Source organism: Zonotrichia leucophrys, chromosome 1 (genome assembly GCF_028769735.1).
Source record: "Zonotrichia leucophrys gambelii isolate GWCS_2022_RI chromosome 1, RI_Zleu_2.0, whole genome shotgun sequence".
Lineage (NCBI taxonomy): Eukaryota > Metazoa > Chordata > Aves > Passeriformes > Passerellidae > Zonotrichia > Zonotrichia leucophrys.
The window spans coordinates 115,722,269-115,745,606 of record NC_088169.1 but is presented as its reverse complement, the minus strand read 5'-3'; the positions used below and the strand labels follow the sequence as shown (position 1 = coordinate 115,745,606).

Below are 23,338 nucleotides of genomic sequence, written 5' to 3'. Positions count from 1 at the left end.
CAAACTGCTGCATTCCCAATGTCTCTGCTTTCCCTGCAAACCAAACCACGCTCCTCAGTGTAATTTATCATCATGGCTGACAGAACTCATCTCAAATCAAAGCTCCCAGGCCAGGCGCATGAAAACCATTTCTGTTTTCAGCAGGGAATGCCACGAGGAGCAGCATTAACATACCCACATTTCCAGCCTGCCCAGTATCAGCAACCAGCACGGACAGAACCATCTTTTGAACTTTCCCAGGTGGAGGAACACTCTTTAAATAAAGAGGAGATACACAAAGCCTTGCTCAGCTGGTCTCCCTTCCTTGCTGAGCCAGGACAGGCCACAGCAAACACCCCTGACACTCCCAGGCTGTGCAAAGCCAGGAAAGCAAGGCAGAAAGCTCTCCCTGGATGCAGGAAAACATCCCACAGCCACAGGAAAATGGAGACCACAACCCACAAAGTGCCACCAAAAGGTGCCAGGGCTGCCCCTGCACCCGCCTGCCTGGGTGCTGGGTGTACAAACCCATCCCTGGTGGCAAATGAATGGGCAAACCCAGGGAAAGGCTCAGAAGGCAGAAATGAGGATGCTAATGAAGGAGGCAGGAGGAAGGAAAAAAACGCTATCAGCAGATAGCCTGAAACTGGCTATTAATTCAATTTATCCAAATGCAGCCCGAGCCATCAAGCTTGGGCAGAGCCTCTCTGTGCTGAGGAGTCACTGCAGGGACTGCAAGGGCTACAGGACCCAACAGATGCAGATGAGGATGGAAGGAACCCCAGAGCTGCTCAGGGCTGCCTTCCCCTCCCCATCCCAGCCCTGATGAGGGATCCCTGCCCAAAGCCAGCCCATTTCTGCAGCAGATGATGGATGCTGCCCACCCCAGCAGCCTCTCCTGGCACTGCTCTGCATATTAATGATCCTAATGACACCTAAAAGCCTCTGCACAGTCTCACTTATGGATTTTACCACTTGGGCTGGAGCCATAAAGAGCCAAGAGCGGCAGAGAGTGTTTAATGGCCAAAGCCAAGCAAGGAGAGCATTCATTAGGACATCATCTGACTCCTGTGCAAAGGGGCATTGAGCTGATTTTTGTCCTGGATCAGTGGTGGGAGGTGAGGAAGGTGATGAGTAATAGCAGAGTGAAAAGCATCTTTAAAATATGTATTTAATAAGGGAATAAGTCTATTCAGGAGAAGCAGGGCATGGGGGAAATGGTCAGGGCAGTGAAGGAAGAGAGTGATATTGTCAGCTTTGGGCAGTGATGGGGGATTAGAGCTCAGGAACATAAACCACCTCCATCCAGGGCTCCTGGAATGCACTGTGAGCTGCTCCTCACCCCTGAGATCAGCACATGACTGGGGGACAGGGCTGAAAGGGGCTAATTAAACAGAGAGGCAAACAGGCAAGAGACTGCAGGAATTGATCAGCCAATGCAAGTAAATGAGTTGGCAGAACAAGCCTGGCATCACATCCAGCTGCTCCTGGGATTGAAACTCCCACTGGATGCTCCTGCAGCAATGGGCAGTGCTGGGACACTCACTGGGGTAAATTAATTTATTGGGGTAAGTGAAACCACAGCCCAGACACCTCCTCTTCTACTCTGGGCTGCCAGGGCCCTCCTCACCCAGAAATCCAAGCACCACCAAGGACTCAGGAAAGGAATCACTCTGCCAAATAAATACAGAAGAATGCATTCCCCAAGCTCCTGTGGCATTGCAGGAACAGTGCACCAACACCCACACAGGTGACCAGAACAGAAACCCCATCCTGGGGTCCTTCCCCATCCCTGCTCCACAGCCAGACTCCCTGTTCTCCACACATTTTCCACACATTTTCCACTCTCCTGTGCAGATAGATCTATTTCTGTTTGTTTGTGAAGTCACATGGCCAGGAGAAAAGCACATGTCAGACACAGAGCATGCCTGTGTTACTCATCCAAAGCTTATTTAATGCTTTTTTGGTAAGATATCAGTGAGGAATAGAGACATCAGGCTGGTTTCAGGTCCTGAATCATGGTGCTCATCAGGTCAGAGCTACAGCTGATATAAATTTCCTTCCCACCACCATCACCCCCAGGTTGGAGCTGAGGCATTCCGGGCTGCCCTGCATTTTTAACCTTCATTAGACACAATTGTTAATCACTGACCCATTCTCCAGCCTCCCTCGTTGCTAGGAGACCCCTTTTGGCTCCAGATTCTTCTGAAAGCTGGTTAAGAAATGGCCAAAAGTCAGCAGAGAGAGGACTGAGACCAATGGGGATGGATCTTCAGGAGAGAGGGAGGCTCACACAGAGCCCTGCCTAGCCAGGGTGTGAAAACCACAAAACCCACTCAGCAGTGACACCTTGGCACCCCTGCCAGCTCCTGTGCCCCCCAGGATCCTTTGGATGTGCAGGGAGGGACCTCAGAACTCCAGGAACTTTTACCCTTCTGGCAAACTAAGAGAGCAACACCCACAGTGCTCCTGGGCCAGCTACCTCTGGTTTCCCTGCTCTTTTCCCTTTCTTTGGGACCACTGTAAGCAACACCTGCTGTGTTATATAATCTCAGGGCAATCTCCTCCTGCTGTACCACCCTCTCGTGCACAGCCACTGTGCTGTGACTTGATTAGCTATAGAAAATTAAAAAAAAAAAATAATTTCTATTCTATGGAAACCAGCAGCTAAAATGCTACAGATTCACACAGAAGCAACACTGAGCAACCACATGAACTGCTAAGGGAGGACTGAACAAAAATTCAGGGTGGTAAGAACAGGAAAACACCAAGGCTCTGCTTTTTCTGCCTTTCCTCCTTTTAACTACAGAGAGGTGCTGTGGGCTCGGGCACAGCTGGATGACTGGTGTGACCAGAGCACAGCAGAGCTCTGAGATCAGGCTCCAGGGCAGCTGAGCACTGCAGCAGGAGCTGTGGCCGAGTGCCAGAGGGGAACTCCAGTGCCTCAACACGTTCCTGTTTGCCTGGACTGCTGCCAGCTCAACACATCGATGCAAACACGCTTTTTGGGTTTGGGGCTTTTTTACAGTTTCTCTTTAAACCCTCAAGAAAACTTAAGCACAACCTCACATGCCCAAGGCCAGGCTGGACAGGGCTTGGAGCAACCTGGGCTAGTGCAAGCTGCTCCTGCCCAAGGTGATCTTTAAGATCCCTTCCATCCCAAGCCTGTCTGTGATTCCTGATCCCATAAAACACCGGGGTACATCAGATTGCAAAGGCTTCCAGCTTATGCCTCTCTTTTCCAGTCACAAATCATCATTGCACCAAAAATGAACCCAAGCTATAGCACCAATGTTTTATCAATACTAAGCACAATTTTGTAAACACAGGGAGAAAGATCTGGACAGCCAGGGACAACAAACAAACAAAATGCAGAGAAGTACAAGGATCAAGAGGCTGCCACGAAATGATGAGCTTGGAAAAGAAAGGATTAAGCAGGAAGAAGTCACCCAAAAGCAGAGGGTTCTGTGAGTAATCTGAGCACTGGTTTTTGGATGTTTTTTGATAGTGTGTGATAAAGGAATGCAAAGTTTAGCCCTTTTTGATAGTGTGTGATAAAGGAACGCCAACCTTAGCCCCGCTAGGTTTTGCTGCTGCTCCTGGGGCTGGGTGGGAATAGAAGGCTGGGAATAAAAGGCTGGGAATACAACCAGGAGTTGTGCAGCACAAAACTCTGTCACTGCCCTGTCAGTCACTGCAGGCAACACGATCCCATCACCTCCAGCTGACCCGGGGAAGCTAAAATCCCAAAAAAGCCTGGAGCTGCCGATGGCAATGTGCCCCGCAGACAGGCTTTGCGCAAGGCCAGCCCAGGGGACTGGAACCCAGACAAGCCCAGCACAGCAGCAGCCCAGCAGCAGGGTTGGGGAGGCTGCTGGCAGGGCTGTGCCTGCCCCAGCGCTGCAGAGCAAGGGCTGGAGCCAGCCCAGAGCAGCAATCCCTGCCAAGCCAAACTGCTGGAGTGGGAGCGCGGCCGCTCGCTCCGGAGCAAAGCTTCCAGGGAAAGAACACAAACCCCTTCTGGGCTGGGGAGGGCCTGGAGCACTGAACCCGGCCTCAGCAGGGTGACAGGGGACAGGGCAGGGTGTCTGCACACAGACAAACACCAGGGCACGGACAGCAGGAGCCCCTCTGTCTCAGAGATGCGCATGGGACAGGAGGGGCAGCGCTGGCACAGCCACTCCTCTCCTGTTCCCAAAGAGCCATTAATCCACCACCCATCAGCTCTAAAATTCATACAAATGACTTTATCCATAATTAATTAAGGCCTGCAAATGTGGAAATTAAGTTACCATTGACAGGGCAGAAGGAGACGGCACAGGCAGAGCTGGATGGCAGCGACAGCTCTGCACGGATCAGGAGCACAGGGCGATGGGGCTCTCTGACAGGAACCACACAGTGAAACCTCAAAATACAGATTTCAGCATCTTTAAGAGGCTGCTCAGGCCCAGTTCCAAGGGACCTTTATGTCTTAGGTTCCAAATTATCCCAAATCTCAGGTGCCCCTGTCAGCAATCCCCAGGACCTTGCATTAGGAGCACATTCCAGGACAGCAGAACCCCAGCGCTCCTTTTGTCACTTGGCTCCTCTGCTGGCAAACAAGCTGTCAGGAGAACAAAGGAGCAGCTCCACGTGTGCACCCTCACCTTTCCACTCAGATCAGGCTGCCAGGGAAGGGGGAACCCACAGGAAAACAGATGGGCCTGCACTGAACACTGAGCAGAACTCACTGGAGGGGCTGGGCAGGGAATGGGATGAGCAAACTGGGGCTCAACACCACCCCTGAGCTCAGCCATGCCACCAGGGCAGGGTCCTGCTACCACAACCCACAGCCACCAATGTTTGCCTCCTAATTCATAAGGAAGATTAGGAAAAGGAATTTTGCTTCTTGTTTCAGTGGCAAAGGAGGATCTGAATTGGTGGTGGGGTGATTCCATGGTGGTGTCAAAGGCAAAAGGGATGCACTCAAAGCCCAGGGATGCACTCAGGAGCAGAATCCCATACAAGAGCTGAGATCTCTTCCCTTACAGTCAGCCCCAGGGATTTTAGGGTGAGGAGATGGTGAGAAGATGGTCTGTTACCAAAGGGACCAGGACACAGCCGTGTCCCACACACTGCCATGCCCAGCAGGGCGGGCAGATGGCAGAAAGGGCAATGGCCATGCTGGAATTCAGCATGGAATGGCTCATGTACGTGACCTTTGTGGCTCTGAGCAGCCAAAGGTGATGATGCACCAAGCACAGGGAGGTTTCAGGGTGAGATTCCCCCAAAACCCTTGGAGAAGCTGGTGAGGGCTGGGTGGGTGCCTGCTCACAGAGGAAATGGGGAGGCTCCTTGGAGCTCCCACAGGAGCTGTGGGGATCAGGGAGCAGCACAGGCCTGTCTGGGGCTGGAAAAGCAGGCTCTGGGGAGATGGGGGAGTGGATAGCAGGAACAGGAAGAACTGCCCCATCTGCTCCTGGCACAGCCGCGGTGCTGATCCTGCCGTCTGTGTCACCGCAGCCGCCCGGGGAGCTCCTGGCACACCGAGGGTGTGGGGCTCCACCAGGGAAGCTGTGATTCAGCTCCTGAGGGCCGCCTGCCCCGTGAGCACTCCCCAGTGCCTGCAGGCACACACTCACACACAGCACAGCACCCCAAGAAATGCAGGAACAGGCAGGGAAACCCAGGCTGGGCTCCCTGCAGTGCATCCAGCACAGAATGCACACACAGCTCCATCCTCCCTCCCAGCTCAGGCTGTCCCAGCCCAGGCCCTGCATTCCCACACCAGCAGTGCAAGATTCCAGCAGATTCGCCAAGTGCAGTTGGTATTGCAGTGCCATTCCCATTCTCTGTGCCTGCACCTCCAGGCTCCAGCCAGCTCACTGATCACCCTGGAGCTCAACAAAACTCTTATTTCACTTGGAATTAATGGAAACTTTTAAAGATCCTGCTCAAATTGAGCCCACGGAAGGGCAACAAAGCTGGTGAAGGGTGCAGAGGGTTAAGTCCGAAGATGTTTAGGGAGCTGGGAAGGGGCTCAGGGGGCCCTTGTGGCTCTGCACAACTCCTGACACGAGGGGACAGCAACAGGACAAGAGGGAACGGCCTCAGGCTGGGCCAGGGGATGCTCAGGGTGGGCACAGCAGGAATTTCCCCATGGAAAGGGTGCTCAGGCCCTGGAACTGCCCAGGGAGGGTTGGAGAGCCCATCCTGGAGGTGTCCCAGGAATCCCTGGTGTGGCACTCAGTGGGCTGGGGACAAGGTGGGCACTGGGCACAGGTTGGATTTGATCATCCTGAAGGGGCTTCCAAAGACCCTCCAAAGGCAGCTCTGCTATGGTTTGCAGCCAAACCTCTTCCTGAACACCTCAAGAATTCCACCCATAGCCCAGGCACCCAGGACAAGGACATTTCCAGAAAGGAGATGCCCCCACACCCTCCAAAGGGCTGTTTTGTGAAGCCTGGCTTCAATCAGACCCCACTCCTGCCAAACACATCCTCACCTCCCATTCCCACCCCACAAACCCATTGGGGCTGCAGCTTCCCAACACTGCCACACCATCCCTGGCACCCCCTGAGCCTTTGGGAAGTGTGGGCACCATGCCCAGCTCCTGGGGTTTGTGCGCACATTAATAACAGATAACCCAGAGCAGGTGGGCACCGTGGGCTGCCTGAGCCCTGCCACCCCCATTGCTGCCCAGCTCTGGGTCAGGCCCTGCAGGAGGAAAACCACCAATGTTCTGACAGCCCAAACCCCAGACACGCCCCAGCAGCACCAGCACAGCAAGCAGGAAAACAGCAATTTCCTCATAAGAGCAACTCCCGTTCACACCAACACCTCCTGCAAACCCCCTCAAAGGAGTGAGAGCACCTCACACATCATAAATACCACCCTGAGCTGGGCATCAAGGGCTCTGCCTCCTAATGAGCCTCTGCAAACCACAGCAGACAATGGCCACCAAACAATCACAAAGAATAATATTGGGAAATGCCCATTAGGAGGAGGACATGAAAAAAGCTTCAAAAGAGAAAGAAAAACTGACAAAGACACTCCTTTTTTTACCCAGCTACAGACAGCACTGATTTAAGGGAAAACATTTGTCTGAAAAACACAGAATCGTGGAAGAGAATTTGCTTTAATTATGTAACTGACTTCCCACACAAACACATCCAAGCTATGGAAAAGGCTTTGAAAATGGCACGAGTTGAGCCAAGGAGGAGAATATGCCACAGTAATTAATGTTTCTCTGCAATCTCTACAAGGTATTCACCATTTGCTTTTGCCCAGGGGAAACAAACACTGCTGCAAAGTGACATAAAACACTGCTCCAGACTAAAAAACCTCTGCCCCTTCTCATTTCTCCCTGCAAAAATCCACATTTGCACATGACTGAGAGAAAAGTGGGGGAGATCCAGACTGGGCACCCTGTGGGCAGTGGAAATCCCTGTTCAGGAAACTGTCCTCAATTTACAAACTCCTTATTTCAGGTGCATTTTGGCCAGCTGAGGCATCCCCAGCTGCCCGGGCTTATCAGCACAAACATCAGAGGTGCCCCAGCCACACCATGCCAGGCTGAACTGCCAACCCAGCACCGATCACCAGCACCCCAGGGACTGCACACACAGGGAAAACACAAAAATCAGATATATAGATAGATACACAGATAGTTAATAAGAAAGTGCAGCAGGCAATTAAAAGGAAAAGAAGAATATAAAATTCCTTCACATCACAGGCACCACCATCATCCAGGCTATTGCACTCCATTAATTTTTTAGCAGTGCTACCCATTCAAGGCAAATATCAGACAGAGAATTTATACTGCAAGCCTTTTGAAGCAAACCTTCTTGCAGGAGAAGGAGAAGCCACCTGACAGCAATCCATTTGCAGAGAGGAAAAAAGGGATTTCCCTCTCACACCCAGCACAGTCAGCAGCAAAACTGCCCTGTTATTGCAGGCTGCTCTCAGCAGCACATCTGATTTAAATGGGCTCAGAAACCAAGGCTTAAAACAAGCCACTAAAGTCAAATACTTTTGCAGAGAAGGGCTCAGAGGCAGTGGGGTTTGGGGGAGCTTTGACATATTTATTTATTTATTCATGGTTTTCCCCCCTAGTTTGTGACACTGCTGCAGCAATACCTCAATCTAAACCCCAAAGGAGAAAACACCAATTTCATGTATTTTTATATTCTGTTTAAATGGCAGGGGGAGAGTTTTGGACCCTCCCTCAGCAGGCAGCAGCCCCAGAGCCAGGCTGCTTTGCCAGGGAAGGAGCCAAAAGCTTCTCCTGTCAGTGGGATGCTCACAAGCCCTCCTTGCTCTAATTAAGGTTAGTCCTGATCCCCTTGCCTGTGGAGAGGGAATTTAGCAGTGAGAAGGACAACTTTGTCTGCAGCCCTGACATGAAACACAGCCCACACTCCCCCAGCACCCAAACCACTTCCAATGGGAATTCCCACAGCAATTCTGCAGAGGCACAAAGCAGAGCAACAGCCTCCCACCAAAGACTTGTCCTGCTATTTCAGCAGGAAAGAAAAACAGAAAAAAAAGCAGATTTCTGCTTAAAATATATTTTTGAGGTTATATAAGGGATGTTTAACAAACTAAAACCCCTTTAATTCTTTGCTAAAAGGAAACATCCTGAAGGAAGGCCCCTGGAAGAAATGAAAATAAACTGTGCCACAGCAGCACAGCACTGAGACCCCCGTGCTGAACGCACACAGGGAGCCTTCCCCTGCACTTCCCAGTGCTCAGCTCCTAACACTGCACCAAATAAATAAACCAAGCTGAGCTCTGTATGCATGAGTAAGCCCTGAGCTCAAATATTGATGCAGGACATTCTCCTTGTCCCCAGAGTGGGTCACCTGCAGTGCCAGGCCAGGCAGAGCCAGCAGGGAGGGAGGAGCAGGAATGTTCCTTCTGCTGGATCCCTGCTGCCAAAGGGATCCATCCCCACAGGATCAGCATTCCCAGAAGGGAGGAGCAGCAGCAGCAATGCTCCTTCTGCTGGATCCCTGCTACCAGGAGGGAAATGAGATCCATCCCCACAGGATCAGCCCAGCCAGCAGGCCGCTCCCAAACCTTGTCCTGCACTGAGGCACCCACACCAGTCAGATCAGCACCATTAAAACGAGCCACAACAATCCTATTACAGCCAGGCAGGCTCCTCTAACACACACAAGCTTAAATACATCCTCAATTAGCTATTTTGAGGGAGCTCAGTGGCCTCTTTCTAGGAGCAGCCACCACATCCCAGCACCAGGAGCAGCCCCATCACTGTGGCAGGTGACAAACCTGACCCCTTATTGCCATTATCCAGTGAGACAGGGAGCTCCCAGCCCCTGGCAGGGTCACTGTCATGAGCATCACTGAGGCTGATGTTCCCTGGTTAGGCTGGGATTTATTTTCTTTCTCTGTTTCTTTGTACATGAAATGCTCCAGCACGCTGCCCTTGGGGTCACGGGCTGGCCACCACTTGAGCACAAATAAACACTGAGGGTTATGTTCACCTCAAATAAAAATAAAAAAAAGCACAGCTAGAGACACTGCTGGAACCAAAATAGCAGCATGTTGACTCTGGGCCTCTGGAGTGGGAGCAGGTACTGCAAGCCAAGTACAAAGAGGGCAGAGTAAGTGGCAGCCGCGCTCTGATAAGGAGAAAGGGAGATGAAAACAGACCCAGGGAGCAGAACAAACCTTGAACAGATCTGAAAGGAAAAACCCAAGGTCTGACAATCACTCTGACATCACTGTGATTTCAGCTGTATGGATGGAGAGATCACTATCAGTGTTTCAATTCCCTGAAACACCATTTCTACAAGTTACATCTTATTCTGTAAAAAGCAGTCACACACAACAGCTCTACTCTGGCACACTTTCAGGGCCTGGATTTGAGAATGTTCTAAAGTTAAATGAGAATGGGAAATTTTTAATCTCAGCTAGAAGAGAGAGTATTTCAAGCAGGGAAAACATTGGCACAGGTTAGCAGAAGACAAATTGACTGAATCTCTTTCAAAAGCTTAGGAGGGCAGAAATTTTCGTTTTGCACTGAGCTTACAGACAATTTTAAAGGCAGGCATCCCTGGAGGAGTGGCAGAGCCATACCCAGCTGGAAAGGCAAGGTTTGGGGCTGGACTGAGCTTTGTTGGTGAGCCAGAGGAGCTGCATGGCTATCAGCTGTCCTGCAGGCTCAGAGCCCAGCACTTCCCAACTCCTTCACAAATACACAAACGCCCCATGCCTCAAAAACGGGGCCATTCCAATCTGTGATTAGAGAGTCTCTTCATCAGGCACCTAAAATCTAGGGAGGAGGGAAGCAGAAAACAACAGACACACACACATAATTGCCTCTCCTTTGCTGCATTTCTGCCACCCTCCCATCCCGCAGTGCTGCAGAGCAACAGCAGAGCCCCAAGCACAGCAAAGAAGAAAAGCTGGTCCTGCACAGGGACAGGGGAGGAGGTGCAGGGCCTGCCCCTGAAGCACAGACAGGTTCAGACACTTTCTCTCAGGGAGATAAAGGAGTTCCACACACAGTTCCTCCCACCACCTCCAGCACTACGAAAGAAGGAAGGATGTGCTGAGAGATTCTTGTACATCAGGCACTCTGATGGGGTGAACAGCTCTGTGTCCCCATATTAAACAGGTGACTAAGTGCACAAACATAATAGAAATTAATTTTGTAAAAGCAGGGGGTTTGGGGTTTGTTTTGAATTTGTTTTTTGACACAGAACCCTTCCCTTGGGACAACTTGTTCTTTCTGTCCACACTGAGGGGAAACCCAGAATTGCCAGCCCAAGCTGAGTGAGGACACTTGGAGCTCCTTGAGTCCCCAAGTGCCTCTGTATTTCCATAATCCCTTATCACAGAAACTCCTGAGCTGGAATGGCCCACAAGGACCATCCAGTGCCACCCCTGTCCTGCACACACACCCCAAATCCCACCCTGGGCATTCCCTGGGGAGCCTGGGCAGTGCCCAGCACCCTAAAATCCAGCCTGAACCCCTCCAGACCCAGCTGCAGCCCTTCCCTGGGGTGATGGTGGTTAAAGGATCCCCTCATGGTGATTAAAGGATCCCTTCTCTCAAAGCCCAGAGCAGACCCAGAACCAGAACGAGCCAATCACAAGATTTCCCATTTTTGGCACAGCTCTCCAGAGGATGCAGTTTCAGCACTGAAGTACAACTGACAGCTGAGATCAAGGAAATAATTCAGAGCAACAGAGAGAGAGAGACTGAGCTCAGCAATCAGCACACCAACCCTGGTGCTGGGAAAGCAGAGCCCAGGCAGGGCAGCACCCCTGGCTAACTCAGAAATGCTCTGTGACTCTCATTCTTCCTCGGAAAACTTTCCAAAGGACAAAAACCACAAGAATTCCCAGCTTTAACTTGGGAAAACGGTTATAATATTTTTAGGATGGCCTGAAGAGAGACCTGACCACCATGGACATGATTTTGGACCATCACTGGTGCCACTGTTTCCCCTCATTCCAACCCAGGTTTCCCTGCACACCCAGGTCTGCCCAAGGTGCCCACCCAGAGGTGGGTGCAGACAGAGCCCTGCACATGGAGAGGGGCACAGAAACCCAGCAGATTTCCCTGCACCTCAGAGATTCCTGTGGCCCAGTGGATAAACAGGTCCCTGTCTGCCTGTGCTGCTGCAGAGGAGCCAGCAGGCAAGAAATCCACACATTCCTTCTGTCAACAAGGATTTGGGATGATGTGGGAGAAGATCCCCAGCCCAAGCTGCTCACATTTTACCCTGAGGCTCACAGGGAGGGAATTTCCCTCCTTCACTGATTCCAGAGACCTGGAGCAGCTGCAGCAGCCACATCTCTGAGGTATTTCATGTCCTGCCATCCCAATTCCCACCAGGATGAATCCCATTCCTCCTCTGCAGGGTTTGCATCCTACAGGCTCTCAGCAGAACTCTGCTGCCAGCCCTGCAGCACACAGAGCCCCAGTCCTTCTGGAAAAACATTCCTTTCCTCTTTCTTCCTCATTTTTTCCTCTTTCTTGTGCATCCACATCCCTGTGGTTTTGCCCCCCATCCAGGATGGAGCAAAGAGAAGGCAAGAGCCAGGCACAAGGATGTCCTTCCATGCTTCTGAAGCACAATTTCTCTTCAAGAAAAATTGGTTTTCTGAAGAAAAGATATAGATTTGCTCCCTACAGCTGCACCAAGCTGAGAGTTTGGTTTCAGGGTTCAGTGCCCTTTGCTGCTGCCTCTCCTGCTCCCACTGGAGGGCAAAAGGAGGCAATGGAGGGAGCACTGACAAACAAAAAAACCCCAAACTTGTGGCATGCTCCATTGGAATGGAGCAGTCCAAGGCAGCAGCAGGGTACCAGAGCAAGCCCTGCTTTCAAGGACTGGACTAAGTTTAATTCTGTGACACAGAACACCAGGGAGCCCTGGGGGACAGGTAAAGCCCACCTGGAGATGACTCCTGCCACAAAAATGCACACAGCTTATCTCTGTCCCCTGCCTCCTTCACCCTGCCCACACGGGGGACATCAGGGAACATTCCAGCCCCAGGGGGAGGAAAGGCAAGGAAAAGGGGATGGTGTGTGGGATCGGGCAGTTACATCAAACATTTGAATTCACACATGCAGCCAAGCACAGCAAAGGGACATTTTCCACCCTGCCTTGGTTCAGGGGTGCCCATAACCACAGGATCAGTGGGGCTGATGGCACCGAGCTCTGGGCTGCTGTCACACACCAGAGGGATGGGATGGCTGCAGGCGTGGCCCTGTGACATCCTGTGATGGTCACTGCAGCCAAGGACAGGGGCTGCAATGCCAGGGACAAACCCAGGCTGGGAGAGAATGAACCTCCCATGCCAGAGGGCAGGCAGGGATGGGAAGGAACATTGTGTATTCCTTATATTACATAGATATATACAATTATATATTATTATATATATTATATATTATTTATAACGTTTATTTTATATATTATATATATGTCAATATATAAACATATAAATATACAAATATAATACACAAATAAAAATATAAACATATTAACACATATAAAATAAATATTTATATTTTCATAAAGAGTATATTATATCTATATTTATATAATATATATACACGTGTATAGACATATAATATCTATATAAATATATAGTTATATATAAACATAAACATATAAATATTATAAATATATCTTATATATAAATGCATAAATATATATAATATATAAATGTATATATTAAAAACATACCTTATATGTTTATATATAAATATATAACAATACATTATACATAAATATATATTATCTAAAAATAAATATATAAATATATATTATATATAAATTACATATATATATAAATATAGATATAAATATTATATATATTTATATAAATACATATATAATAATTCAAATTGGGAAGGAATTCCAGGCTGTGAGGGTGGGCAGGCCCTGGCACAGGTGCCCAGAGCAGCTGTGGCTGCCCCTGGATCCCTGGCAGTGCCCCAGGCCAGGCTGCAGGCACTGCAGGAGCTTTTACACTGCACTTCATTCACCCTTCACCTCAGCCACACGCACATTAAAATAATAAATAAACCAACCAAAGCAAGCCCAGCCTTCATATTGCAAATATAGAAATCCAGAGGTGGTTCAGAGTGGAAGAAAATCCAGAATGCCTTCAGGGGGAGCTGCACAAAGAGCTCACTCCAAATCCTACCCCAGCAGGTACCTCCCAACACCCACAAGTGGCCAAGGAAAATTGTCCTTTTATTGTCCTGTCTTCTGGAGCCTCCCTGTGCTGCAAATCAGAGCACTGCCCTGAAATCACAAGCTGCCAACAAACAATTCCCACGTGCACAAGATAAGTGGAATTTCACACCCATTCCAAGCTGAGAGCCAACCAGCTTTAATTTGGGACACAAGGACAAAAACCTGCATTGCCAACAAACAATAGCCCAAAGCACAACATGGCCCTGGCCTCTCTCACTCACAGAGCCCTTTCAGGGAGGACAGGGGCACATCAGGAGGGTTCCAGGGCAATAATTACAATTAATCCATTACTTAAACACCATTCTCAGACATTTGTAAAGCACAGAACCATCCAGGTTGGAGAAGTCATGGAATGTGACCTGTGTCTGATCCCCACCTTGTCACAGCCCTGAGTGCCACTTCCAGACCTGCCTGGACATCCTTTCCAATGTCAAATCTTTCTGGGAACAAACCCTGCTGATGCCCAACCTGAACCTCCCTAAATGACACATTCCTGTTCAAACCGTCCTGCTCAGGACAATTTCACTGAGAAAATAAATTGGAACAGGCCCAGGTAACACCAGTGGCTCAATTCAAAGCTCCAAGAAAAGCAGATTCTCGGCCAAAAAGCTCCCCAAATTGAGGGGTTCCACCTTCCCATCCAGCTCCCTGAGCTGGTGTTTAAATGGTTCATGGTCCTTGAGCTGCTCCAGTTATTGGATATGCAGAACCCCCAGCAAGTCCCTCTCACTCAGAATATTGCACCTAACACAGAGAGAACAGATTGGAACAGGCAGGGAATGAGTTTAGGCACCCCCTGGGACACAATAACTCTGTGTTAGAGAGCAGACAAGGGTAAGAATAGAAATTCTGGCAGGTTTTGTGACACTTCAGCTCTGTGTCTCACATGGCAGGTTTAGCAAAGACCTCAAACACTCATTTCTATTTGCTTTGTCACCAGAGGAAAAGCAAATATTCCAGCACGGGAGCCCTGAAGCTAAAATTAAACCCCAGTAATTTGGGTTCAGCACAAGTTGGGACAATTCAGGTCCTGGCCACAATGAGAGGTCTCCAGCACTGTCAACAATTCCTGCTGGCCAGCACACAAACCAGCTTTGTTCTGCACTGGGAGCCACAAATGCAAGCAGCAGTAATTGCTACCAAAGGCAAAACACACCAAACCCCAGCCTGGCCAGGCCAAACAACTCCCCAAAAACAACACAGCAAGGGACACACAGCTCTGCCATCTCCACTCACAGCTTCAGGAAAACCCAGCACTGGGTACCCAGCAAAGCAGGGCGCTGGGGAGGAGGAGAAAGATCCTAAAAAGGCACTTGGTACCCATCAGGAGCTGCTTAATGGAACATCCTGTTCATTAGTGCTGGAATTTCATTAGTGCTTTAAGGGAAAGAGACAAAACCAATCCATTCCTGCTGGAGCTGCACGCTCTGAGCCCCAGCAAGCTCATCCCAGCCCTGTGAAACCCCAAACCCATCCCTGCTAATCGATCCCCTTATTGTCACTGAGGGATCTCCCACTCCAGCCAGCCCCCATAAAAAAGCACAGACATAACAAAAAGGGGATTTGCACAACAGCAGCTCACTTGCCTGGTGTTTCTATACCCATTTAGCTGTGCATTTCTGCATTTCATGGTGCTGGCAGGTGGTTCTGCCAGCTCCAGTGCCCTCCTCACAGCAAAGGGGCAGCACGAGGCTGTCCTGCTGCTGGACCCACCGAATAAACCAAGATTTATTGGAGGAATCCCAGAGCCAGACTTCACTGCCACAGCTGCCAGGGGGTCAGGGGGACTCTGCCAGCGCACAGGGGTGGCCAGGACAAGGTTAGCAGAAACAAGGCAGGATTTATGTCCCAGAGCTGGATGGGAGCTCTGGAGATCACCCAGCCAGCCCCTCTGCCAAGGCAGGGCCACCTGCAGCAGGAATTTGGGATTTTGGGATGTCCCCAGAGATGCAGACAGCTGGGCAGCTGTTCCAGGGCTCCATGGACACAAATTCTTCCTCGGGCTGAGGTGGAACTCGTTGTGTTTGAGTTCATGGCCATCACAGACACCAAACCCTCTGGATGAAAACCACTACCACCTCCTGAACGCCTTTCTACAACATGAAGTGGAAAATTTAACTGCACTCAGCTCTCTCGGCAGGTTTTTTAACCTTTTTGTGTTCCTGCACATTTTAAAGTGTCTCTGCAACTGCCCAGACACCAGGGAAGGCTCCTGGAGAAGGAACAAGCTCACATGGAGGCCCCCAGCGAGTCCTGCAGGCAGGAATGCAGAAATGCAGAAAAGCAGGCAGGGCACGAATTTGGGCTTTCATGGAAGCTCCAAAGAGCTCAGAAACCCGGGAGGAGCTGGCTGGGTGCTCAGGGTTTCACACACACTTCCCAGCACAGTTCAGTGGAGGGATGGAGAGCCCATTCCTCCCCAGCCAGGCTAGGATTTGCCTAGAAGCTGCAAAGTGTGATGAGATAATCTGAACCAACAAAACCTGCCTGTTACAGCACTGGAAGGGACAAGCAGCGACTGGATCCCAGCAGGAATTGCCCTGGCTTGCTGAGCACTGCTCTGAGGGAGGCTGGGAAGCCACAGGGAGGGCTGAAACCTTGACAAACCTACCAGGCCACTGTAAACCACAAAAAACAAACGAAAATATATATTAAAACCAAATATATATATATTATATATTTTCGTTTAATAGACATATATCAATTTCCTTTTATATTATATATATATCTCTAGATACATAAAATGTATATACGAATATATACCATATATATTTTATATATTAGTATATATATTATAGATATTATATATAAATATATGCTCATATATAATATATATAAATATATATAATATATAAAAATATATAATATATTTATTATATTGTTTATGTGTATATAGAATATATTTTTAAATATATATATATAACGAAATTAATATATGTATATTAAACGAAAAAAATATTTTAAAAAAGGGGAGGTGGGGAATAAAAAGCCCCAAAAGCCAAGCAAAACTTTGCTGATGCTGCTGGCTTTCTGCACGCAGGTCAGACAGGCCAGGCACAGGCAGTCAGGGTTTCATGTTCCTGCAGAGCAGTGCTGGTGTAGCAGGAAAATCGCGGGCAGAGAATTCCGCTGCAGCTCTCTGGCACGGGGTTTTACATCTCCAGACAGGAGATGCTGTGAGTGAGAGATGAGAGATGCTCTCCAGCTGTGGTTTAACTGCAGCCCAGAGACACCGAGCTGCTCTGTAAAGGCAGCTCCTTTAGAGAGCACTTTGTGACAACAAAGGCACGGGGAACTCCAGTCTGACAGCGCTTTTGTGAGCCGGTCTGAGCGCTGATTCCCCTCTTCAGTGCCGGGTTTGGGGCATTGGGCCGAAGCAGCGCTGCCCCGCAGCCAAGCACACAGGCAGAGCAAACGAGCTGCCAATAAAGCCCGGAGGGCTCACCGAGATGCTGCTGATGGGGAGGCAAATGGCACTGCCACACTCCCTGCCACCAGAGCGGCAGCCTGATGTTCCTGGGATGGAGCTATCTGCAGCTGCTTTGAATCTACTCCGGCAATTTAAAAATAAATAAATAAATAAAAAGAAGTCACGACTGCTCCGAGCTGAGATGCACACACTTAATCAGCGCAGGTGTTTAAATTATTTATCCACGAGGAGGAAAGCTGTGCTGATGTCAGGCAGGGAGCACACGAGGGGGAAGAGCAGACACAAAGGCTGTGCTCAGCAGCACAGAGCCCTCTCACGCACAGGGTGACCCTGGCCAGGGCTGTCCTTTGGCACTGCAGCCTGGCCTCACAACTCAAAAGAGAGATCTGCTGCCACCAGAAGAAAGGTTTCCCCACCGGCAGGTGAAATTATTGTTTTCAGCCAGCACATAGCCTTAGTTAGCCCAAAGTTGGTACTTTGCCTAGCTGGAAGGGCAGAACTTGAAAACTAGGATTTTTTCAAACCCAGTGTCTGGGGGAGAACACAATTCCTGAATTGCTTTGCCCCAGGCAGTGCTCAGGAGCAGCAGGAAGGGCAGAACTTGAATTGGGTTTTTTTTAAACCCAAACCCAGAGTCTGGGGGAAGGCACAGCACTTCAGGTGAGTGCTCAGGAATAACTGGAAAGAGCAGAACTTTAAAACCGGCTTTTTTCAATCCCAGTCTCTGGGGGAGAACACAATTCCTGAATTGCTTTGCCCCAGTCAGAGCCCAGGAGCAGCTGGAAGAGCAGAATTTAAAACAGAGGTTTTTTCAATCCCAGTGTCTGGAGGAGAACACAATTCAGGAATTGCTTTGCCCCAGTCAGTGCTCAGGAGCAGCTGGAAGGGCAGAACTTGAAAACTGGGTTTTTTCAAGCCCAATGTCTGGGGGGGAAAACACAATTCAGGAATTGCTTTGCTCAGTTGCAGCCTGCCCCTTCTCACCCCCAGCACACAGCCTTGCATTGCCTCTCCTCTCCTCTCTGAGCCTTCTCCTCCTGTCTCCCACCTGCCCAAGCTGCAGGGACACTGCCCAGCTGGAATATCCACAGCTCAGCCCACTGCAGCCTTGCTCCAAACTCAAATCCCTTCCCACACCCAAATCCTGGGCAGGAAAATCCTTCACCTCTCCTGAAAGCCGCTCAGGGAGAAGCTCAAGGTACTGCAGCTCCCTTCCAGCTGCTGTTTCCATCACTTTGTTTCCCCAGTCTGGGCAGCACACCAAAGATCACAAGGTTTGGGGGTTAAGTTTCATTCCAAAACCATCTCGTAGGAGAAGAATTCCTCCTCCATTTTATCCACGGGCTGCTGGCAGGGGGACACCAGTGGGACATCACATCCTGGGTAAATATGTGAGGAGGAAAACCCTGAGCTGCTAATAAAACCTGAGAGGCAGAGCCCTGAGACACTCACTTTGTAATTCCTTTAGACACAGCCAACACTTAAAGTCTCCTGGCTGAGTTTCCCCTAAAAACCCACACAGCACTTCACAAACCAGCACAGGCACTCAGCAGGTCCATTTCCAGGGGATGCTGTGCTTGTTACTGCCACAACAGCACTGAACAAGGAGAAAGCAGCAAGGAAGAGACACGCAGAGCTGCTGGAAAGTGACAGGGCTCTAACTGGGAGAGTGACCCGGTGTTATCCCAAGGTCCTTGAAATTATGCTCAGATAAGGTCTGGGAGACACTGCGAGAGGGAGGAAGGAGCAGCAGCCAAAGGAGAAGGAAGGAAATTAAAGAAATAATAACAGAGCAGCCTTTGGCACCATGGCCTGCCTCAGGTACGAGGATCCTGAACCCTACTCCTTATTCCAGCCTTCATTTGATGATTGTTTTCAGCCTTTTTACACTGTTTTCCCAGACTGTATTTCTGTCACTAGTTCTGGTCAGAGACAAGACCACAGAGCCTGAATATCCTCACAGAGCCACAGAATCTCCTGAGCTGGAAGGGACCCACCAGGGCCATCCAGCCCAAACCCTGTTCCTGCACATTCATCCCAAATCCCACCTGAGCATCCCTGGAGCTCTGTGAGCTCCAATCCCCAGCACAGCCCTCCCTGGCACAGCTCCAGCCCTTCCCAGGGAGCAGAGACTGGAGCTGCAGACCCCAGTGAGATCCCCCTCAGCCTCCTCTCCTGCGCCCTCAGCTGCTCTTTATGTGGCCCTCAGACCCTTCACCATCCTCATGTCCCTCCTTTGGGCATTTCCAACAGCTTGAGACCTGTCTGATGTTTTTATGTTCAAAATTACCCCCACTCCACAGGGCACATGTCATTCCTTTTTGGGGTTTTTTTTGGCTTGGATTTTTTTTTTTTTTGGTAGATTATTTGGGAATTTTTAATTAAAGTGCCTTTACCTCTGAGCATCATTATTTGGGGGCTGGCATTCCCCATCCCAGTTTTCACGGCAGAGGCACACACCTGAAGATGATCTGCCTGGTCGTTCAAGGCTTTCAAACACGCTCCCAGATAAGCACAGCTGTGTTTTTAACAGTAGCTGAGATTAGAGAATCTAAGAGAGGAAAATTTGATATAACGTTTCATGCTTTAGTTAACAGTCTTCCAAGACACAAAGCTGCTCCAGTTGCTCTGGAAACTGTAACTTGGACACAACCATGCAGATACATCAGCCCCCTGGCTATAAATGAAACCACTTCAGCAGCACTGCACATTTGTATGACAAACATTTATTAAAGCCAGCGTCGCATCCCCATCCTCCTGCAGCGAGGGCACATCCCCTGGTCCCCCCACAGCTCTGATTTCATTTCTAAGGGTGTGGCAGTGAAATAACAACCCCCAGGTGAGGGAGAGAGGGGAAGCACAGGTGGGATACAGCAACACGATCCCAGCACCCAAAGGAGGGCTTGGCACACAAAGGGACACGGTGGCATTTGGGGCACACACTGCTGGCCCAGGACAAGGCTGGGGATCCGTTATCCCTGTCCCTGGAAGCTGGAATAGAGGAAGAGCAGGAAGACAGGGGGGAGATGCTCACACACGGAGTGGACACGGCACCACAGCAGATGCCAGCCACATGGGCTCCTCAAAAACGGGAATATTCCACACACCAAGCAGGCCCGAGCGCTGGTTGCTGTGGAAACCATAACTTTGAATTCAGTGGCTGAACCCCAGCGCTGCTATTTATACCCTGCTCCTCACTACAGCACGAGGACTCGGCCTGAGAGCAGAGCCCTGGTGCTCACCAACGTGGTTTTACACCTTGTACACACACTGATCCCCCAAACCTGGCACCTTTCCAATGCTCTTCACCACTGCAGGGCTGCACAACACCAGCAAACACCAAAAAACCCAGCAGGGCCTTTCCTCTGCCAAGTAAGGCCAGGTGAACCCCTGCACAGACACGGGGCAGGAGTCATTGGATGTCATTGGATTCTACTTGGTCAGGAGCACCCAGAGGCACCAAAATTCAAACAGCAGCTCGTCTTGTCTGCCTCAAGGCAAATCCCAGTCAGCATCACCTGAGGTGAAGCAGGGTCAGAGCCCAGAGTCAGTTACCATTACAGCATTTGTGCAAGAACTCCACAATATTGCCTTGAAAATCCCAGAAAGCATAACTGGGTCATTAATGCAAGAACAACAACAGCAGCAGCAGCAAGGCTGCAGAATAAACCATTCTGGGGAGAATCCCTGCCACAACACGCATTTCCAAGCTGTGGGAGAAGGAAATGGCTTTTTCCTCCACGGGAATCACGATTTTGGGGTAGTAAGTGGAAATGGGAGTGATGTGCCTGCAGCCAAAGCTGAGGTGAGCCAACTGTGCCACATTCCTTTTCCACCTGCACCATTCCAGGCCCTGGGAGGGAAGGAACAGCCCCATTCATTTTCCCCCAAGCAGGATGGAGGTGCCAGTGCAGCACAGCCTTAAATAACTGCGCTCACAGGGTGACCATCCCCTTCCAGGCCATTCCAGGACCTCTCAGCCCCCAAACCGGCGCAGAAGGGCAAAAGCTGGGAGGGAACCACAGTGGCCAAGGTCACTGACACCCGCGGGATCCCACGGGACTGTCCCATCCCTGGGAAGCAGCAGGGACAGCAGCTCTGTGCCTTCCCACAGCAGCACCCTGCCTGCCCAGGGACAGCACAGGGACACAGCAGAGCAGCCCCAGGAGCTGCCAGGGCTGCAGGAAGGTGTTCCCGGCGGGATTGGGCCCTTCCAGCACAGGTGAGGGAAGTCCCGTGTGCCCTTGCTCAATAATTTACAGCACAGCGCTGAAGTGTCATTGAAAACCACAGGAGCATTTTAATAACACGGGGAAGGGGAAAGATGCTCTGAGCACAGCACCCAACTAACCACTCCACAGAGCTCAGCCTGCCCTGACTTATTCCAACACATTTTTAACCAGAATTTCAAAATCATCAACAACTCCCGAGCGTACCCACTCCGCAGCCCCGGTCAGCTTCTGCCAGCCCAGCCCTCGGGATCCGGGGGGACGGAGGGACATTGACGGGGAACAGCAGGAACAACGTGTCACTTTCTGTGTTTCCTTCCATGTCACTTTCTGCTTTTCTCTCTTTCCTTTCTGTCACTTTCAGCGCTTCCCAGGCCAGCGTGGTGGGCTGGGAACACGCACTGCCGCCTGCCACCCCATCAGCACCGCGTTGGTGCCAGTGCTTCGAGCATCCTTGGGGACCCCCAAACCCTGCGGGGCAGCGCTTCCCCGGGACTCCCGGCCTGCGAGCATGCCCGGGACCCCCAAATCCTGCGGGGCGCTTCCCCGGACCCCGCTGCGAGCATCCCGTACCCCCAAATCCTGCGGGGCACCGCTTCCCCGGGACCCCCGGCCTGCGAGCATCCCCGGGACCCGCAGCTCCCGCAGGACCCCCGGCCTACAAGCATCCCCCCACGGGAGCCGCGGCTCCGGGCCGTGCGTGCCTCCGGTGCGGGCGCCTCCCGTGCCCCGCCGCGCTCAGCCGTGCGCGCCCCGGGCCGCTCCGCCGCGGTTACCGGCGGGGCAGGCACCGGGCTGGGGCTCGGCCCGGCGGGGGCATTTCCAGCGCAGCCCCGGCGCTCCCGGAGGCTGCGGCAGGGCGGGCTCGGGACCCGCCGCACGCCCCCCGCGCCGAGCGCAGCGGAGCGGGGATGGGGTCGCCCGCGGTGCCCGGGCGCGGGGCGCTCCGGTGAGCGCGGCGATGCGGCGACGCGACCGGACGCACACTCACCTGCACGGCGCTGGGGGTCGGTGGTCGGTCGGAGGTGGGCGACGGGCGGCAGGCAGATGATGACCGGGTGTCGCTGGCCAGGGATCGCCGCCCGCCCCGGGAGCCGCTCCCGGTACCCGCCGGGCGCCCGCGGCTCAGCGCGCGCCGCCGCCGCTGCCGCCTTAAGCCCTCCGCCCGCCGCGGCGCCTCCGCCCATTGGCCGAGCCGCGCGTCAATCAGGGCCACGCCGGCCAATGGGAGGCGGCGGCGGGGCCTTTGGAGTCGGGAGCCCCGTGCGTGACAATGGGCGCGCGTGGCCGCGGGAGGGGCGGGGCCGGGGGTCGCGGGAGCGCGGCGCGCGCCGGGGCCCGGCCAATCGCAGCGCGGTGCGCGCCCGGCGCGCGCGGCGGGCGGGAGCGCGCGGCCCCTCGGGGTCACTCGGAGCCCCCTCAGAGCTCCCGAGCCCCGGCAGCACCGGCAGCACCGCAGCGCTCCCCGCCGCCAACCGCGCCGGAACAAACCCTCCCGCACCGTCCGCGTGAATAAAACCTTCGCACAGGGGTGTCTGAGCGCCAGACGGTGCTTTGTTGTTGGCCAGGGGATGCGCGGCTGGAATTGCGGCCTCCGCGCACACACGGCTACAGAGCTTGTTCACCTATTCGTATGTTTCATCCAATAAAGGCATTTGTAACTGACACAGGTCTCTTTCATAAATTAGTATTCTACCCTACCGGTTATTGGTTGCTTACGTCATGCTAATTAGTCCATATTTTTAGGCGTCTTATTATCTACTTCCTCCAGCAGGGCTTTTCCAGCACATCTGCCGACTCCTTTTAGCATCTTCTTTACCTTCTGCTTTCTGCAAAGTGTCCTTGTGATCCTTAAATTCTGCGTTCCAGGTATTCACACCAATCCATGTTCTTCTCCCAGGCTTTGGGCACTGGAGCACATCACAGTTAGTTTATAAAAAGTTCAAATTTCAGTCATTCTGCCCTGCTGTATTCCCACT

General features: G+C 51.5%; 1 protein-coding gene across 3 annotated transcripts in view; it reads right to left on the bottom strand.

Moving 5' to 3' along the window:
- Positions 1-22,467, bottom strand: part of TIAM1 (TIAM Rac1 associated GEF 1) — a 142,970-nt gene extending 120,503 nt beyond the window's left edge. Inside the window, exon 1 of one of the 3 annotated variants that reach the window (XM_064728929.1) lies at positions 22,351-22,467. The gene's annotated coding sequence lies outside the window, so the exon portion shown is untranslated. The remainder of the gene's footprint in view (positions 1-22,350) is intronic. The other 2 variants (XM_064728911.1, XM_064728888.1) reach the window with 2 other exon arrangements.
- Positions 22,468-23,338: the final 871 nt, after the last annotated feature.